Consider the following 20033-nt stretch of genomic DNA (forward strand, 5'->3'; position numbering starts at 1 on the left):
CAAAAATTTCACTTTAATACTTCAAGTGTCTAAATAGTTAATAGCAAAATGTTACCGGTTTAGCTGATTTAGTGATAACTTGTCAATAAATTGCTTATGTAAAATGCTAGGTGAAAATCTAATTCAATATCTAGGTAATGAATATCCACAGGGATTGTTCTGAATAAATTTTATTATCACTGTCAATCCAAGGTTTTTAAAAAGTCACATTCACAATATTTACATTGTGCATATATTGCAATTCTTCTTGCTAACAAGTATGTGAAATGGAATCACAGATTAAAAATACTTTCTGATAGCGATATTAAAACAGACTGATATGCAACAGAAATTTTAAACACAGAAATTCAAAATTACTTGTCCTACAACACAGGGCAAACAGGACCATAGACTGCAACTTCATTTCCCCAAGTCCACCTTCAGTTCCCTGTAAAAATAAATGACACAAAACATTTTAATTCATATATATGTATTGGTTTATTACACTTTTATAATTTATGTTAATTTTTTGGTAAATATCAAATGGCAAATCTATTTTTAAAAATAGTTTTCACTTGTGTTGGAGATATGAAACTCTACCTGCGATTTCCGTTAGTCACCGTTATTTATTTTAGCAGTAAAACGAATTCATCAAATTATGAGCAAATCCAAATTTAAAATACTAAAGAAAAGCTTAATTTTTATTTATTATTTTAATCATTCAATCCTGAGAAAAACAAGAAATTGATGAAAGATCCATTATATGCACAAATGACTTAATTATTTTTAATAATTCATCAAATTCGCAATAGTGTTTTTCTCCGGGTTAAAGGATTACAAATTTTTTCATGTTTTTAATACCATGAAAAAAAAAACTAGATCTATACAAAGAGCTCTGAATTTGGCTACCCCTATCAGGCCTCAGTCCGCTTGTCAATACATGCCATCAGCTGTTTAGATGGAATAGAAGCTATGACTAGAAAAAAACGACAGCAATATTTTGAAATCAACACATGTTTTGCTAGATAAATGAAAGTTTCCTCTCTGCAAACACTATTCATATTGATTACTGGGCCTCTAGACAGTCCTAAAAGGGTTGTGTAGGGGTACGATAACTTCCGGACCTCTAGACGGTTACTCAACCCCTAGCCACTGCCTAAGGCTAAATTCATCCGGTTACCGGATCCCTAGTCCAACTAATTGACGTGATCCTAGGAAATATTGAGATTTTTTTTTCCATATGGGCAATATCCCCACTCGCGTCAAACACTCAAAGGATCAAAATAGTTGAAGCAACTTCCGATGAAATTTTCATCGCTGCCGACGCTTTACATGCTATAGGTTTGAATACCGATTATGTCACGAACTGGCCATAAAATCAAATAATACTTACATGTATAGAAAGGGGATTCAATTCCTCATTGATTTATGTAAAAATTATCAAATAATATCCAAAATTACGAATTTTATGGTGATTTAAACCTATGTATGTACTGTACACGATTAACATTTATCGTGTCTACACGCCAATATGCGAAAGTGATAAAACCAATAACTTTACACGACCGTGTACTGTGATTTATCCTCTATTATTTTGGTCCTTCAAAGTTTTGACGTTTAGATTGCCCCGTCAACAAATATAAACAATCTAACTCGAATTATTTTGACTAGACGCTTTACATGATATAGGTTTAATTGCCGATTATTTCACGAATTGGCATAAATTCAAATAAAACTTACATGTATTGAAAGGGGATTCAATTCCTCATTGATTTATGCCAAAATTACCAAATAATATCCAAAATTACGAATTTTCTGGTGATTTAAACCTATGTATGTAGCCTGCTGTACACAATTAACATTTACCCTGTCTACAGAAGACTACACGCCAATACTCGCAAGCGATAAAACCAATATCTTTAAATGACTGTGTACTGTGATTTATCTTCCATTATTTTCGTCTTTCAAAGTTTGACGTTTTGATTGCCCGTCACAAATATAAAACAATCTGAACGTCGAATTATTTTGACTAACCGGATCCCCAGCCACTGCCAATAATGACATCAATGTAATCTAAAGTATGGGGTCACAATCATAGCAATAATGTTACAAATAATCAGTACCTGATGATGTGATCTGATAATGTTGTGTTTTTTTATCGAATTCATCCATACCGAAAATATACATGAAAACTAACACAGGAAATGACGACAAGAGATAAAACTGTGTTCCCCGTACGTTACCCTATCGATTTTTCCGAAGTATTCTTAATTCTCTTATAGATGTATTTTAATTATTTTAAATATCCTGATACTGATAGTGATAACAAACTATGCACATTCAAAGAAGACTCTTTTGGCACATTCAATGATTCATAGCATTTTACAGAAACAGCTGATATACTCACGCATAACTGGTCGGCTATATCATGCTTCCTTCGCCCCTTGCGAAGCACCGTACGTAACATACTAGTATCACTCAGCGATGATCAGGATCTACGGGTACCGCTTTTGTTGTTTTGTGCAACGATATTTGACGGAGATGGTCGGTGTATTTTAGTAATTTTACTTCTTTTCTTCCTTCTGTTGCGCGAGGTCTGAAGAGCTATCGGAATTGTAGCTTATATCATTAAGAATATTGAAAGATTTGAGTCGAAAGTTTTCACTCAACTGAGCAATAACTTAAGATTTTTTGTGAAACGCTCTCAAACATAATCACTCAGCTGAGTCGTTTATCAGACTTAAGTTATAACTTGAGTTGAAATATGAGTAAAAACTTAAGTTTTTTTGTGAAACCGGGGCCTGTTCGAACAGCCCAGATTTGTTCGGACGTACGAACAAAATTCCAAACTGCTTTAAAAATTCTTTTTCATTCACAATCATTTGTTCGTAATGAGCAGCCTGCATTTGTTCGTACGTACGAACAAATGAGTGAACTGAAAAAGAATTAACTTTTAAAAAAAAAATCTATTTGGAATTTTGTTCATACGTACGAATAAATTTCCAAATTGTAATAAATTCTTTTTCATTTCTTATAATCATTTGTTCGTACGTACGAACAAATGTGAGAAAAGAAAAATAAATTTAATTTTAAAAAAAAATACAATTTGGAATTTTTCTGTTTGTCTGGATTTGTTTGTACGCATTTGAAAAATATCCAAATATGAACAAATGTGAGAACTGAATAAGAATCTGTATACATTTGGAATATTGTTCGTATTTATGGACAAATGCCACTTAATATCATTTTGCAAAAAAATACAAATATCACTGAAAATTTCAACACATATCTTAATCTATTTATTTATTTAAAAAAAAATACCAAAACAAATACTTATGAACATAAGAAATATAACACAAAAGTCTAACATAAATAAACAAGAGTGCCAGAATGTCACAATATACGCCCGTCACAGCAAATTTCTTTACACTAGCACCTGTATTTGCAAATGGAATTTTAATTTTGTGGTTGTGTAGTAATTATTGTAATTCTTTTGTTTTTCTAAATCAACATAAAAACTCCTTACCAGGTAGAGATACCTTAAAATACACCTAAAATTTGAAAGTAGCATCTATGTTGTACCACAGAAAAGTGGTCTTGGTTTTTCCCTATGGTCAATTATAAAAAAGTTACAATATAAGTTATTTATAGTAACAACTAAGGGAAGTTAATCTTTATAAAAAAAAGAAAAAGAAAAGGCCACACAAAATTTTTTACCAGGTAGAGATTGGTCAAAATACACCTCAAAATTGGATGTAGCATGCATGTTGTACTACAGAAAAGTGGTCTCGATTTTTCGCTACGACTAGTAATGAAGAAATTACAATATAAGATTTATAGTAACAACAAAGGGAAGTAATTCTAAAGAAAGGAACTGCGCATGACATTTCCTCTCATGATGGTGTATAATTGTGCCAAGTTACATCAAAATCCCTCTATGCATGAAGAAGAAATGCTTCGGACAAAGTCATTCTTGTATCTGACCTTTGGCCTCTAAGTGTGACCTTGACCTTAGACCTAGGGACCTGGTTCTTGCTTATGACACTTCGTCTCGTGGTGGTGAACATTTGTGCCAAGTTATATCAAAATCCCTCTATGCATGAAGAAAAAATGCTCCGAACAAGGTTTTCATTCTTGTATCCTTTGACCTCTAAGTGTGACCTTGACCTTGGACCTAGGGACCTGGTTCTTGCACAAGACACTCCGGCTCATGGTGGTGAACATTTGTGACAAGTTATATCAAAATCCCTCTATGCATGAAGAAGAAATGCTCCGGACAAAGTTTTCATTCTTGTATCCTTTGACCTCTAAGTGTGACCTTGACCTTAGACCTAGGGACCTGGTTCTTGCGCATGACACTCCGCCTCATGGTGGTGAACATTTGTGACACATTTTGTAGAGGTCCACTAGGCAATGCTACATGTCAAATATCTAAGCTCTAGGCCTTCTGGTTTATTTTTTAAAAAAAATTTGAATATTTTCCTATAGAAATCTATGTAAAATCAAGTGACCCTTGGGGCGGGGTCAATTTTGATCCTGGGGTCATGATTTGAACAACTTTAGTAGAGGTCCACTAGGCAATGCTACATGTCAAATATCTAAGTTCTAGGGCTTCTGGTTTTTGAGAAGAAGATTTTTAAGATTTTCCTATGTAAAATCAAGTGACCCCTGGGGCGGGGTCAATTTTGACCCCGGGGTCATGATTTGAACAAATTTGGTAGAGGTCCACTAGGCAATGCTTCACACCAAATATCTAAGCTCTAGGGCTTCTTGTTTTTGAGAAGAAGATTTTTAAAGTTTTTCCTTTCGGTTCTGCATGGAATTCAATTCTTTGAACACTTTTTGTACAGCTTCACCCAAGGAACATTCCTGTGAAGTTTGGATGAAATTGGCCCAGCAGTTTATGAGGAGATGTCGTTTAAAGTAAAAGTTTACGGACGGACGCCGACGCCGGACGGTGAGTGATCAGAATAGCTCACCCTGAGCCTTCAGCTCTGGTGAGCTAAAAAATGTGGCTATAACTTTCTGAGGCCCAGTTGAGGCCCTGCTATATAAAGTACACTTTTTTTACCTACAAACAGCACTTCACCCAATACTTTTTATGTAAAGTTTACTTAATGGATGAAATGGCTAAAACAATCATACTAATGTAACATTTTTGAATAACCATATAAAATATTAGAACCGTAAAAAATTGTTTTCAAGTACCAGTAGAGTGATCATCGTAGTCTAAAAACACTATTTCTCGGAATCTAAAGTCACAATTTATAATTAAATCCCTTGATTCCTATGTTGTTCGAAACGAAATGACAACCTAGGTTTTCAGGACATGAACATGATGAACTGAATAAAAAATAAATTCACACAAGAAACTTGCATACAGTTAAAATATTTTTAAGTTAATATACAAATGCAATATGCTGTTCTTTTCATTGCATCTTCTAGTCTTACACAGTAAAAACACAATTATGTGATAAGTATTGTAGTAAGCTTAGTACAAACATATATTATACAGTTTCTCAGGGTTGCCACTTAGTTGAGAAAATGAAATTCCCAAACTATTTCCTGACTTTTCCCTGACTCAACTGCACTTTTCAATGACCAATGGCAATATTTTTGCGGCTTTTTCCTTCCCTCTAGCCGTCCTCTCCTTGCTTTTATATTTGACCTTGTGATCTAGGTTTTGAAACCAGATTATACAAAATCGAACTCGTCCAAGATTTTATTTGGGGTAACATTTCTACCAAGTTTCATTATGATTGAGCCAAAATTGTGACCTCTAGAGTGTTAACAAGCTTTTCCTTTGATTTGGCCTGGTGACCTAGTTTTTGACCCTAGATGACCCATTATCGAAAACGTCCAAGATTTTATTGAGGGTAACATTCTGACCAAGTTTCATTAAGATTAGACCAAAATTGTGACTTCTAGAGTGTTAACAGACAAATTGTTGACGACGACAGACACAGGGCGATCACGAAAGCTCACCTTTGAGCACGTTGTGCTAAGGTTAGCTAAAAATCTTTCAGTCTAGGTTTGAGTTATATGGCTCATATATGTCAGAAAGAGACCATTCCTATAACCCCAACCGTGTTTAATGCGAGTACCTTATAATAATGCTACAGAAAAAAATCCATCAATCGATTCACGAGAAGAAGTCGACTATATGTTTTTATTTTATTTTAGCCCTAAATTAGCAGACCCTAAGAAGGGCCAGTTTTTACATTCTATCTCAAATATTTCTTTAACATCTTTCAGTACTCCTAAAATGCTTTTCTTTTCAACTTTTCTCTTTGTTGAAAACAAAGAAATAAATCAACTTATCTGCCTTATCAATGACAAAGCCTTCATGAGAACCAAATAAATACAAAGAAGTTTCACATTCCTCTATTTCCATTAAACATTTTCAAGTACATTATACTTCTCCATATTCATTGTCGTCATTAGAATCGTCTCATATCTTAAATTGTTACTTGATTTGAAAGTGACTGACTTCTCCATATGTTTTGTTTTAATTGGAGGGTGATTCATGTCTTATGGCATAGTTTTGATCGGTAAACAAATTTAAGCCCTTTTTGAACGTCGATATATTGGTGGAGTCCGTCTCCTTGTTGTAGAACTTGCCTTCAGTGGGATACTTGTCACAATGTGCTTGTTTGAATCAATCCCTTCGGAGAAAAATGCTATGCAAGATAATGTTCTCCTTTTAAGTTGTTAGGAGAGGTCCACTTTTCTTTTTCGCTTGAGACTCACCATCTGCAATAGATAAACAGTGTCTGCATATTCTTGAATTCATAGAAGTATAATGAAGCAACAACCGTTTTAGGTTTCAGGTCCCTGTGATCTTGACCTTTGATCCAGTGACCTCAAAATCAAATAGGGTCATGTACACATTAAGACCAATAAACCTATTAAGTTTCAAGGTCCTAGGTTAAACCCTTCACCAGTTATTGAGCAGAAACCATTTTTAATGTTCAGGTCCCTGTGAGCTTGACTTTTGACCCAGTGACCACAAAATCAATAGGAGTCATCTACACATCAAGACCAATAAACCTGTGAAGTTCCAAGGTACTAGGTGGAACGCTTCTCTATTTAATGAGAGAAAATCATTTTTAAAGTTCATGTCCCTGTGGCCTTGACCTTTTACCCAGTGACTCCAAAATCAATAGGGGCTATCTACTCATCAAGAACAATGTACCTGTGAAACCCTTCTCCATTAATTGACTGAGCGGAAACCATTTTCAATGTTCAGATCCATGTGACCTTGACCTTTGACCTAAGGACCCCAAAACACCAAGTATAACATTCTGACCATATTACGTGAAGATATGGTCATAAATGTGACCTCTAGAGTGTTAACAAGCATTTCATTTGATTTGAACTGGTGACCTAGTTTGTGACCCCACATGACCCAGATTCGAAGCTGACCTAATGATCATAAAGATTTACATTCTGACCAAGTTTCATGAAGATACAGTCATTAATGTGGCCTCTAGAATGTTAACAAGATTTATCTTTGATTTGACCTGATGACCTAGTTTCTGACCACACCTGACCAAGATTGAAAATAGACAGGTCTAAAAATTATCAAGATTAACATTCTGACCAAGTTTTATTATGATATATTATGGTCATAAATATGGCCTCTAGAGTGTTAACTAGCTTTTCCTTTAATTTTATTCAGTGACCCAGATTCGAACTAAAGATGATAAAGATTAACATTCTGACCAAGTTTCATGAAGATAATTCAAGATTTGGTCACAATGTGGCCTCTAGATTGTTAACAAGCTTTATCTCTGATTTGACCTGGTGACCTTGTTTTTTGACCCCACCTGACCCAGATGATCTTGACCTTAAGATCATTAAAGACCTGCTCCAGTCCAACCTTTTAACCTTAACTTGTCACTGAAAATCATGAAAGTCCTGACTATGAACAGTTCATGTCAAAATAGGGTCTATTTTATATAAAATTCTTTATAAAACACCTGTGGATTTGCATGCTAAAGTTTGGTGTGTGGCCGTTAACTGTTACCTATTGTAATCGTGGGTTAACAGAGCTTGAACAGCCGCGGAGCAGGGCTTAAAGATAAACATTCTGGTCAAGTTTCATTAAGATATGGTCATTAATGTGGTCTCTACAGTGTTATATAGCTTCTCCTTTGATCTGATCTGGTGACCTAGATTTTGAACCCACATGACCCAGATTCCAACTTGATTTAAAGATCATCAATAATAAAATTCAGACCAAGTTTCAAGAAGATACAGTCATAAATGCGACCTCTCGAGTTTCCGTTGATTTGACCTGGTGACCTAGTTTATGATCCCATGCGACCCAAATTCAAACTTGACCTAGAGGTCATCAAGACAAACATTCTGACTAATTCTCATGAGTTTCAAACTTTAAAAATTTTACTTTTGATTTTACCATCACATATTGAACAATCTCTCTAGGTCACAACTATAGATTTAAATTTGCTTAACATACGATAGTCTAGTTCTTCTTTATCACAAAACATTCTGTAAATGAACACAAGTTTTGTAGTCTTTTTAATCCCAAGGCAGTGTTTCTGAGTTTGTCTGAATAATACCAAATTTTGAAAACACCCTTTCTGCTGACACAGCCGATGCCAGCACATCTAGAAGGTTTTTGGCTACAGTACCCTACAGAGTAGTCTAAGACTGATCTAAAACCAACACACTGCAAAAGTCTATGAGCTTTCAGTCTCAATTTTGGTACTAACTACACTGCCACAGTCTTCACATTTTGCAATCTTTTTTAATCATTCTCAGTTTCGTGGTAATAGGATAGAAATGACAATGTGATCTTTGGAAAGTTGAAAGTTGATTTTCAAGAGTAAAATGGGCAGATTTAAGTTGTTCACACTTTAATCCCCTAATCTTGTTCAATAAATGCTCAATTATCATCATAATAATGTCTATTCAATAGATTTTTTATAGCATTAGGAATGCAGGTGTCACTGCTATCACTATATGGGTTGAAATATGTTGAAATATGTATATTGAAGTAATTGTCAACTGAAATATTATATTGCCCAGTATTGCCCAGTAAAACCCGGGTTTTCCCAGTATTACCCACTGGACTGGGCAATATGCTTAAAACCCAGGTTTTTGCCAACCCTGCTAATTTCACTTGGGTAATGATTACATTTTACTCGGACTTTATCATAGACTCCCTGTGTAAAATCTCAAACTTTAAACTAAAATAAAGGTATAATTAAATCCATATAATATTTCAATGAAACTTCAGAGTTTTGTTGTTTGTAGCATCATCTGGGGCATATATGCAGTGAAAAATCTTAGATCTAATTTGATTTTTTAAATAGTGTGATATTTATTTCTAAAGTCACTATAATTATGTTCATTGTAAATATACTTTGTTATACCAAAGTGGAAACTGGCAGGTACTCGAAAATGCAGCTCTGAGTCTCTGATTGGTCAGTTAGAACCCCTAATGTACGATGATGTCTTTTAAAGATATGAATTGTTACTTGTCTTGCCGACTCAAAATAAAATTTATCTTTTCTATCTTATTGTCACAGGGTGAGAAAAATGTGCAGTCAGTCCGGTGCTCAAACCAGAGACCCCTTGCTTACAGGGCGTTTGCTCTACCAACTTGGCTAATCGGCTGCCTGACACAATATTCTTCCCTTATGTGAATACACCCCCCACAATTGAAAGTTTGTCCTCGAATTCCGGAGACCATGGTACATAATATTGCAAGGGTGGTAAGACTGACAAAGCAAACAGTCCCACATTGGGTGCAAAATGCCACAGGGTGAGAAAAATGTTCAGTCAGCCCGGGGCTCGAACCCAGGACGCCACGCTTACATGGGCGAGTGCTCTACCGACTGAGCTTACCATCTGCCTAACACATATTCTTCCCTAATTATGTGACCAAGTTCGTACAGTGACATAATCTTCAGCTATATTCCAATTTTTTAAAATATCACAATCGGTATTTAAATCTATAGCATGTAAAGCATCGGCAGCGGTGAAAATTTCATCGGAAGTTGCTATAATATCTACACCAAAAATGCCCAGTCAAACTGGGATTTTCTGTCTAGATTCTATACTGGTACTGATGATAAACCCGGACTGATGATAAAGTTGACCACCTTGGAAATATTTGATTGCAATCAGTTATTTATAAAATTGAACACACCGTCTAATAGTTCCACTTACAACACCAACTGGTGTAAACAAAAACAAAATTGGTAAATATTCTTTATAAATAAATGACTTACATTTTGCTATATAAAAATATCATATATGGCCCAAAAACAGCACCCCTGCACAAAGCTCTGTATTTGTTACCACACTATGTCTTTGGTAACTTTGGTAACTTTTGGTAACCTTCAACCTCCAGAAAGTTTTATAGAAATAACCATAAAAAGAAAAAAAAACTCCTATATTTGTTACCACTCTATATCTTTGGTAACTTTGGTAACTTTTGGTAACCTATGGTCACCAGAAAGTTTTATAGAAATAACCATAAAAAGTAAAAAAAACTCCTATATTTGTTACCACTCTATATCTTTGGTAACTTTGGTAACTTTTGGTAACCTATGGTCACCAGAAAGTTTTATAGAAATCATCATAAAAAGAAAAAAATATTTTGTTACCACTCTCTATCTTTGGTAACTTTTGGTAACCTATGGTCACCAGAAAGTTTTAAAGAGGTAATCATAAAAAAAAGAAACTCTTATATTTGTTACCATTCTATATCTTTGGTAACTTTTGGTAACCTATGGTCACCAGAAAGTTTCATATAATCACAAAAAGATTTTAAAAGTAAGAAGTATTGTATATTTGTTTCTTTTTTTTTTTCGTTTTAGGATTAAAACAGTGATTTTCATGACCACTTTTTGATTTTATAAAATGTTTTTAAAAATAAAAAGTATTGTTCTTGCCTTGTGTTGATTTACCTTATATGAGATACAAAAGTATTTATCGAAAATTACTGCATATGGGGAAGAGGGCGTTTTTTGATGATGCTCACTTGTCGACACATGAAGGCCTGACATTGGGTCACTTTTCATCATTTGATCAGGAATGACTGTTGCAGCTTTTTGGGGAAAGTTTCAATATAATCATACGATAAAAAGTTTGTAAATGAGAAAGTGGTCGAATGTATCATCAGTCAACGTTCGTACAGTCCCCGTTTTACAAACCCCTTTCACGGCCTCACTCTGTGTGAGTTTGCTTACTAAGTATAAATTTGAATCAAATAAAGTTTTCAGAAAATGTTAGGCTTTATTTTGATACTGACCATTGATTACAATTTGCAGAAATAAAAAAGTGACAGGTAAAAAACCTCATTTTCTGTCCGGGTTTATCATGATCAGTACCAGTATGCATGCTAAGTCAAACAGTGACCATTCAGAGGTTATACATAACTTCTAACCAAGCAAAAAATTAAAAAAGAAAAATATTTATCAACCCCTGAACAGCTGAAGACGATATATAAATTCTACAGGCTCAATATCATAAGCGGATCCAGCATTTTCTGTCAGAGGGGGTCCAAATTGTATGCTTTCTGCCAGAGGGGGTCTTAGTACACTTTTATACAAAATAACATTAAAATTAATGGTATTTACATTAAATTCCAAAATCCCAGGGGGTTGGGGGGTCTGGACCCCCGGACCCCACCCCTGGATCCGCGCATGAATATTGTATCCAGAGGTGGAGAAATATTAGAATGATGCCTCATTTAGTCATTATGAATCTAGCGCAATAAAGCAGGCCTTTAGCGAAATCCACAAACTGAACTGAAAACTGCCATGGTCAAGGAGTTGTGACAAATTATCCACAATCATAGATCGATAGAAGATTTTCAAAAAACCGATGTCCCATTTTCTTTAGTCGAAGGTCTTTAAAGTCAATAACAATGATAATTTGCATTAGAATTTATTATTTATATATAAAAGAACGTATTTAGTTATGCTACTATTACATATATATATATAAATAAACTTACCGCTAAATTACGGACAGTGACAGAAGGACCATCAATAATTTCCAACACACAAAGGAATAAACAAACGCGTGTGTATATGTAGTCAACTGGTATCCGTTTTCACTCTTCGAATCATAAACGCGAGTCTCATAAGTCGTGAACCAGTCATGTGTAATTGAATCGACGCGTCCATTTCATAATACGCTAAGATTAGGGGTGTCAGCTTGGTTAATGCATCATTTCTTATTTAAGTTCTAATCAGCGGTTGTAGGCGTTTATAATAACAAACATTTCGTAAGCTTTATACAAATGTTAAAAAGTTTTATTAATCCATTCATTTTTATATTCGGTAGATACTACAATATTTAAGAATGTAGCGACTGATCACCCGCCACCCCGTGTACAAATAATGAAAGCATCCAATTCAAAACGCGAGGTTTTTGTGTAGTGTGTATAACCAACTACGGCTGCAGAATATACAGAGTCTCTGGTGTTGATGGAAAGGATTGTTTACCTAGAGGCAGCTTGGTAAGAAAAAGCATTTATCATAAAATATATTAAACCACAGTGTATCCCTGTTTTTCGTATTCTCAGGGTTTCTCATATTCTCGTTTTTTGCCTTCAAGTTGTCAAATAATTTAATGTTTGTTATTTTCTAGACCACAGGCACGGGTCCAGTGTATATATATATCTTTTTTTTTTAATAAAAAAAATCCCTTTTTTCACACAATTGACCTTTTATATGTTAGTCAAATGACAAAAAATCCGGTCACAGTATCATATATTTCATTCAATTTTGATATGTGATACTGTGACCGGATTTTTTACATATAAAATATGTGATACTGTGACCGGATTTTTTGTAATATATGATACTGTGACCGGATTTTTTGTCATCGATATTTTTTTCATTTGACTATCATAATATATATTACAAAAAATCCGGTCACAGTATCACATATTTTATATGCAAAAAAATCCGGTCACAGTAATAAGTATCAAACTGACAAACTGAAAATTTCAAGTGATTTGAATGCATATTGACGAAACTATCAGCATTTTACTCAATTTTCAAAAAAATCCTTATTTTTTTCTGGTGGTGTTAGCAAATTTGCCATAAATTAGATTGATTATGCAATTAATTGTAATATTTCTTGATGTATTTACTACAGAATATATCTTTTTATAACACAATGGTAATTTTAATGTTTTAATTTCTACAACTTAATTATTTGTCCACGGGAATACGAGAAACTCTTGGTCCATTTCTGCGGGTGAGGATATCAAATACAGAAACAAAATAATTAAATGGGATAATTTCAGTAACATTTTATGACTCCATCTGAAAGACAAGTAAATTTTCTACAAAACAGCACCCAAATGCTGTTTATGAAATGGTTAATCTGTTACTGGGAATAAAAACAACCCCTTAGGCCCCCGAGAATATGAGAAAACAGGATAAAGCTATTTAGGCTGGGACTAGCTTGGATGTGACTTGGGGAGAGTATTCCAGTAGCGGATAGCAAGTAGTAGGGAAGAAAGAGTTGAGATGGTGCTGTGTTTGAGACTGGGGTATGAGGAAATTAAGGTTTCTAGTGTAACAGTCTCAGGAAAAATGTGCAGCCTCGACCGGGATTCGAACCATGGACCTCCGGCTAACCGTGCCAACGCTCTATTAATTGAGCTATCGAGGCGACCCGATACGAGAACCGCTACACACTTTCCCTCTTATTTAAGACATTGACACTCCTGGCCAATGTCTGCCGCAGACTGTTAACCGAATTCAGATGCACATCCCAGCCAAACTGTTTCGCCCCGCATGGGCTCCAAGGGTGAGAATCCCGGACGAGCCCCCAGATGTAACAGTCTCGGGAAAAATGTGCAGCCTGATTCAGGAAATAATTGCATTTTTAAATTAGTCTATGAGGAATTGGCACAGGAGAGCTTTGTGAAGTTCTAAAATAACTGAAACAAGTTATGAAAGTATAAGCAATAACTCAAATGGGTTATAAACTGCGATAACTTGAATACATCCCTGACTGAACTAAGGCAGCAATAAATGAATGAACACATTAGAATGCGATACAGGCTGTATTTTTCAATTGATCTCCATGAAATATGGTCAGAATGATTGCCTAGATAAAACCTAGATCGAGTTTGAATATGGGTCATCTGGAGTCAAAAAGTAGGTCACTAGATCAAATCAAGGAAAAACCTCGTGTATGCAAAGGAGGCAATATTTTTCAGTTTTATTTTATCGTCATGAAATTTGGTCAGAATGATTGCCTTGATGAAATCTAGATAAAGTTCGAAAATGGGTCATCTGGGCTCAGAAAGTAGGTCACTAGGTCAAATCAAGGAAAAACTTTGTGTATGCATTAGCGGCTGTATTTTTCAATTGATCTTGAAATATGGTCAGAATGATAGCATTGATGAAATCTAGGTTGAGTTTGAATATGGGTCATCTGAGGTCAAAAAGTAGGTCACTGGATCAAATAAAAAAAAAACCTTGTGTATGCAAAGGAGGCAGTATTTTTCAGTTCTATTTTATCTTCATGAACTTTGGTCAGAATGATTGCCTTGATGAAATCTAGATCGAGTTCGAAAATGGGTCATCTGTAGGTCACTAGGTCAAATCAAAGAAAAACTTTGTGTATGCATTAGAGGCTGTGTTTTTTAATTGATGTTAATGAAATTTTGTCAGAATGATTGCCTTGATCACATCTAGGTCAAGTTTGAATATGGGTCAAAAAGTAGGTCACTAGGTCATATCAAAGAAAATACTTGTTTAAACTCAGGAGAGCACATTTTTGGTCCAATCCTAATGAAAATTGGCCAGAATATTTGTTTCCGTGAAATCACTAGGTCAAACATGTTTACACTGTTATGGTGTGTTTCTCAGGTGAGCGACCTAGGGTCATCTTGGCCCTCTTGTTTAAAGAACCTGTTTGCACGATTTAATTGAAAACCTGGTTTTCCTAGAATTGCCACGACTTTTGTATTATTATTTCAGGTATGACATGTTGCAAAGCATCCTGTTTGATTAACAGATAATAGATACTGCAGACACTAGCAAATTATACTTACCTAGCAGTTGCCGTATTCCAGCCATGGAGTCATAATCTTAGAATAAAGGTAAATTTGTCTCTGACACCTTCAAAATAACATTAAAAAATGCTGTCTTGTGAAAGTTTTATTTTAATATAGACATTTTGAAACTTCTGACAAGCATTCAGCTGACAGTAACCGCATTAGTGTCCTGAAGTCACTCAGATACTTAGGCCACATTTAAAATTGTTTGCTGTCTCTCGACCCTACTTTTTTAAAGTTGGGTAGATAGGTAGGCAATTTTTTTTTATATTTTTTTTTGGTGTTGGGATTATACGTTTACCAGTATATATATATGATCGTTTCTTACAGAATTTCTCTTCTGAAAAAATAAGACAAATCTTTATATGTAGTATAAAAGGATGAAATCAAATAGTACAATTTAAACTTTCTTACTTATTGTTTTGCTTACATGTACTTGAAAAATATGCGGCACTTGTCATATCGCAACTTAAATAAAAAAAATTGACCAGCATTGTCCAATAAAAACTTTTGGGGCGCAGCATTTTAAGTGGGTAGGTAGGGAGACAGCAAACAAACATATTTTTAACTTTGGCCTTAACTACAGAATTGAATGTTGACTGCTACTCTTAAGATTGCAGATTTATCTTTAAACAGTAAATAGGCTCAATTTAGCAATGTACAGGAAAAAGTACTTGGCAGACAGGTAGTCTTCAACTTCAGTTATGCCAAGTAGGTAGAGGAGAGGCCTATAAATGTTCAAGGCACTGTGCATTGTTTGATTCACTTTTTGCAGTAATCTTCTCGAAAATAAATTGACCACAGAGACTTATAAATGGCAGATATTGTAGCTGAACACCTCCAGATGTTAAGCTCACCAGAGCACGAAGTGCTCAAGGTGAGCTTTTGTGATCGCCCTGTGTCTGTCGTCCGTCGTCCGTGACACTTTGGAGGTCACAGTTTTGGTCCAATCTTAATGAAACTTGGTCAGAATGTTACCCTAAAAAAACTTGGACGAGTTCAATATTGTGTCATCTGGGGTCAAAAACTAGGTCACCAGGTCAAATGGAAGGAAAAATTTGTTAACACTCTACTAGTCTCTAGAGGTCACATTTATGATACTATCTTTGTGAAATTTGGTCAGAATGTTTATCTTGATGACCTCTAGGCCAAGTTCGAATCTGGGTCATGTTTGGTCAAAAACTAGGTCACCCAATCAAATCAAATGAAAAGCTTGTTAACACTCTAGAGGCCACAATTATGACCCCATCTTTGTGAAACTTGGTCAGAATGTTTATCTGGATGAGCTCTAGGCCAAGCCTAAATCTGGGTCATGCTGGATCAAAAACTAGGTCACCCGGTCAAGTCAAAGGAAAAGCTTGTTAACACACAGGAGGCCACATTTAAGACCCTATTTTCATGAAACTTGGTGATGATGATTCCTAGGTGATGATTCCTAGGCCACGTGTGAATCTGGGTCATGTCAGGTCAAAAACTAAATGTTAGGTCATTAGGCCAGATCAAAGGAAAATCTTGTTAACACTCCACATTTTAAGTTTAAAACTCATGAGAATTAGTAAGAATGTTTGTCTTAATGACCTCTAAGTCAAGTTCGAATCTGGGTCATGTGGGTTTAAAAACTAGGTCACCCAGTTAAATTAAAGGAAATGCTTGTTAACACTAGAGGCCACATTTTTGACCCTATCGTTATGAAACTTGGTCAGAATGTTTAATTTGATGATCTTTAGGCCAAGTTTGGATCTGGGTCATGAATGTCGAGTCAAAAACTAGGTCACTTGGCTAGATCAAAGGAAAATTTTGTTAACACTCTAGAGACCACATTTTAAGTTTGAAACTCATGAGAATTGGTCAGAATGTTTGTCTTGATGATTTCTAGGTCAAGTTCGAATCTGGGTCATGTGGGGTCAAAAACTAGGTCACCCGGTCAAATCAAAGGAAAAGCTTGTTAACATTAAGAGGCCATATTTATGACTATATCTTCATGAAACTTGGTCAAAATATTTATCTTGATGATCTTTAGGCCAAGTTTGAATCTGGGTCATGTGGGGTCAAAATACTAGGGCACTAGGTCAGATCAAACGAAAATCTTGTTAACACTCTAGGGGCCACAGTTTTTATTCAATCTTCATAAAACTTGGTCAGAATGTTTGGTATTATGAAGTCTTATATGATTTCGACTCTGGGTCATGTAGGATCAATAACTAGGTCACTTAGAAAAATCAAATTAAAAGCTTGTTTATACTCTAGAGGTCACTTTTTTGCTCCAATCTTCACGAAACTTTGTCAGAATGTTTGTTTACATATAATCATGGACAAGTTTTAATCTGGGTCATTTGGGGTCAAAAACTAGGTCACAAGGTCAAATGAAAGAAAGTGCTTGTTTACACTTGGGCCACATTTTTGGTCCAATCTTAATGAAAATTGGTCAGAACATTTGTCTCTATGAAATTTCGGACAGGTTAAAAATTAGGTCCGGTTGGGTAAAAAACTGGTTGTTCCTAATCCCCGTACCATACATCCATATTCGGGAACACTCGGTTTTGTACGGAGAATGGCGGAAACCGCTGTCTATTTTTAGCTCGACTATTCATAGAATAGTAGAGCTATTGGACTCGCCCATGCGTCGGCGTCGGCGTCTGCGTCGGCGTCTGCGTCGGCGTCCGCGTCCCGATTTGGTTAAGTTTTTATATGTAAGCTGGTATCTCAGCAACCACTTGTGGGAATGGATTGAAACTTCACACACTTATTCACTGTGATAAACTGACTTACATTGCACAGGTTCCATAACTCTATTTTGCTTTTTCACAAAATTATGCCCCTTTTTCGACTTAGAAATTTTTGGTTAAGGTTTTGTATGTAAGCTGGTATCTCAGTAACCACTAATGGGAATAGATTGAAACTTCACACACTTATTAACTGTGATAAACTGACTTACATTGCACAGGTTTCATAACTCTATTTTGCTTTTTTTACAAAATTATGCCCCTTTTTCGACTTAGAAATTTTTGGTTAAGGTTTTGTATGTAAGCTGGTATCTCAGTACTCGCTAATGGGAATGGATTGAAACTTCTCACACTTGTTCACTGCCATGATCTGACATGCACAAAGTAGGTCCCATAACTCTATTTTGCTTTTTTACAAAATTATGCCCCTTTTTCAGCATAGAAATTTTTGGTTAAGTTTTTGTATGTAAGCTGGTATCTCAGTATCCACTAATGGGAAAGGATTGAAACTTCACACACTTGTTCACTGTCATGATATGACATGCAGTGCAAAGGGTCAAGAACTCGACATCGCATTTTACAAAATTATGCCCCTTTTTCAGCTGAAGAGTTATTGGTTTAATTCTTATATGTAAGCTGGTATCTCAGTACCCACTTATGGGAATGGATTGAAACTTCACACACTTGTCCACTGTAATGAGCTGATAAGCACTATGCAGGTTTCATAACCCTATTTTGCTTTTTTTACTAAATTATGCCCCTTTTCCGACTTCCTTATTCATTCAATCGACAAGGCTGTTGAATAGTCGAGCGTTGCTGTCCTCCGACAGCTCTTGTTAGAAATATAATTAGCAGTTATTCTTTAATCATAACTACGAAATAGTGTGGTGAAATATAATAAATAAAAATATATGCACATAGTAAGCTTACTACAACAGAGAACTTTTATATCGAAGTGAGAATTTTATGTATGGATTTGATTTTTGTTTAACATGAGTTGCTTCGTTGATAGAAGTGTGCATGTGACAGAAGAGCCTAAGGTTATCAGTGATTTAGATATCATATAACATGACAGTTCATAATAATTTGAAATTAATCAGAAACATTCTGAATATAAACGAGAAATTTTAGAATAGAATCTTCGATATATGACCATTTTGTGTCGATTCGCCGTAAAACCCAACTCACTCACTCATCCACTCACTCTTTTTGAGGATCGCTGTGAAGATCGCTATGAAAACAAAAATCCCAAGTAAAAATCTTTGTGTTTTTAGCTTTTTATGTTTACTTTATGCTTTATTTCTTTCAGGTCTCGGTGTTTAGGTGAATCTGAGGAAAGTCCAAAATATTGCAACTGTTCCAGTTGTTAAAATTGTAAGCAAAGACGTATGCTGGCTTAAACACATCAACAAGACAACAAAACACTCATTTCATATGCTGGCTCCAGTGATGTTAATTCAGCTGCAGATACTTCTGTTCTCAAATATTTATCGACAGTACCTGTGTCAGATGTACTGGCAAACATGTTATATCTTCATTTTTGTCGAGCCCGCTTGCGGAAGCAAAGAAAGATGTCCAAATGGCTGTTCTGTGTATGTGCGTGTGTGCGTGCGTCCGTCCGTCAGGATTTGTTTGTCCGGACCATAACTTTGACATGCGTGGAGCAATCTCGTTTATATTTGGCATGAATGTTAACCTCATGAGACGAGTGTCATGCGCAAACTGCAGGTTCCTATCTCAAAGGTCAAGGTCACACTTGGAGGTCAAAGGTTAAATTCAATAATGACTGTCCTGAGCATTAATTTTCTTCTTCATGCATGGAGGGATTTTGATGTAACTTGGCACAAATGTTCACAACTATGTGACAGAGTGTCATGCACAAGAAGCAGGACCCTAGGTCTAACTATAAGGTCATGGTCAAACTTAGAGGTCAAAGGTCCGTAGCATTTCTTTTTCATGCATAGAGGAATTTTGATGTAACTTGGCACAATTGTTCACCATCATGAGATGGAGTGTCATGTGCAAGAACCTAGAATTACTTCCCTTTGTTGTTACTATAAATAGCTTATATTGAACTTTTTGATTAATGGTCGTAGGGAAAAATCAAGACCACTTTTCTGTAGTACAATATGCATGTTACATCCAATTTTGAGGTGTATTTAGACCTATCTCTACTGGTAAGGATTTTTGTGTGGACTTAGATTTTTTTAAAGATTTACTTCCCTTTGTTGTTACTATGAGTAACTTATTTTGTAACTTTTTGCAAT

The 20033-nt window shown here is 35.4% G+C and overlaps 2 long non-coding RNA genes across 2 annotated transcripts; one reads left to right on the forward strand and one right to left on the reverse strand.

Moving 5' to 3' along the window:
• Positions 1 to 6347: 6347 nt before the first annotated feature.
• On the reverse strand, positions 6348 to 12082 carry LOC123548157 (uncharacterized). The gene is made up of 2 exons (XR_008366591.1): positions 11975 to 12082; positions 6348 to 6732 (listed from the first exon to the last, which is right to left on the reverse strand). It is a non-coding gene; the product is annotated as an uncharacterized LOC123548157 (long non-coding RNA).
• Positions 12083 to 12121: 39 nt separating this feature from the next.
• LOC123561098 (uncharacterized) lies at positions 12122 to 19442 on the forward strand. Its single transcript, XR_008366592.1, has 3 exons — positions 12122 to 12481; positions 14967 to 15088; positions 19076 to 19442. It is a non-coding gene; the product is annotated as an uncharacterized LOC123561098 (long non-coding RNA).
• The last annotated feature ends 591 nt before the right edge of the window (positions 19443 to 20033 follow it).

The sequence above is a fragment of the Mercenaria mercenaria genome, chromosome 12 (genome assembly GCF_021730395.1).
Source record: "Mercenaria mercenaria strain notata chromosome 12, MADL_Memer_1, whole genome shotgun sequence".
NCBI lineage: Eukaryota > Metazoa > Mollusca > Bivalvia > Venerida > Veneridae > Mercenaria > Mercenaria mercenaria.